Consider the following 1,135-nt stretch of genomic DNA (forward strand, 5'->3'; position numbering starts at 1 on the left):
TGCCGGTATTAAAAGATTAAACGAGGCTGGGCGCGGTGGCTCATGCCTATAATCCCAGCCTTTGGGAGGCAGAGGCAAGAGGATTGCCTGAGCTCAGGGGTTCGAGAGCGGCCTGAGCAACATGGTGAGACCTTGTCTCTACAATAAAACAAAAAATTAGCTGGGTGTGGTGGCGCACTCCTGTAGTTCCAGCTACTTGGAAGGCTGAGGCGGAAGGATCACCTAAGCCCAGCAGGTTGAAGCTGTGGTGGCTGTGAGCAACGTGCCACACTACACTCCAGCCTGGGCAAACATTGAGATTCTGACTCAAAAAAAAAAAAAAAAAATAGACTAAACAAGCTCATGAATGTCAAGCGCCTGGCACATTGTGAGTAGATACATCTCTCCAAGACACTGAGTGTTCACTCTGGGATATGTGGCACTAGGGACACAGCAGTGATCAGGGCATCTCTGGGTCCTGCTTTCCTGGGGGTTCCAGCCCAGAGTGGAAGACAGACTCCTCCTGAGAAAGAGCCCAGAGTGGTCAGGGCTGAGATGAGAGAGCACAGGCCAGTGACGACGTTGGAATGGAGGAAGAGTCAGGGAGATTTCCTGGAGGAAGAGACATTTGTGCAGAGACCTGAAGGGTGAGGGAGGAGAAAAGGTGAAAAGGAAGGGAGAAGAGGAGGAAGGGAAAAGAGAGGGGGCACTCCAGGCAGGAGGCATGGGCAAAGTCCAGGTGGTTCAAACACATCATTGTGAGAGCTGCTAACTGTTTAAGCATGACTGAAGCCAGGAGAAAAAGAGACAGAAGCCCAGAGAGCTGAAGAGATGATGGTGAGTCACCCTAAGACGGTATCAGGTAGAGAAAAGAGGAAGCTGCCAGCTGGGCCCTCACGCCTGAAACCCCAGCACTTTGGGAGGTGTAGGCGAGAGGACTGTCTGAGTCCGGGGGTTCAAGACCAGCCTGGGCAACTCGGTGAGACCTCGTCTCTACACTAAATCAAAACTTGGCCGGGCGTGGTGGCGTGCGCCTATAGTTCCAGCTACTTGGAAGGCTGAGGCGGAAGGATCACCTGAGCCGGGCAGGTGGAGGCTGCAGTGGCCGTGAGCGTGCCGCAGCACTCCAGCCTGAGCGACAGAGCGAGGCCCGACT

The 1,135-nt window shown here is 54.1% G+C and overlaps 1 protein-coding gene across 1 annotated transcript in view; it reads left to right on the forward strand.

Moving 5' to 3' along the window:
- The window catches only part of DLL3 (delta like canonical Notch ligand 3), an 8,464-nt gene that overhangs the window by 6,617 nt on the left and 712 nt on the right, over positions 1–1,135 (forward strand). The window lies entirely within an intron of this gene.

The sequence above is a fragment of the Carlito syrichta genome, unplaced genomic scaffold (assembly GCF_000164805.1).
Source record: "Carlito syrichta isolate Samal-C Ts95f unplaced genomic scaffold, Tarsius_syrichta-2.0.1 Scaffold304455, whole genome shotgun sequence".
NCBI classification, from domain to species: domain Eukaryota; kingdom Metazoa; phylum Chordata; class Mammalia; order Primates; family Tarsiidae; genus Carlito; species Carlito syrichta.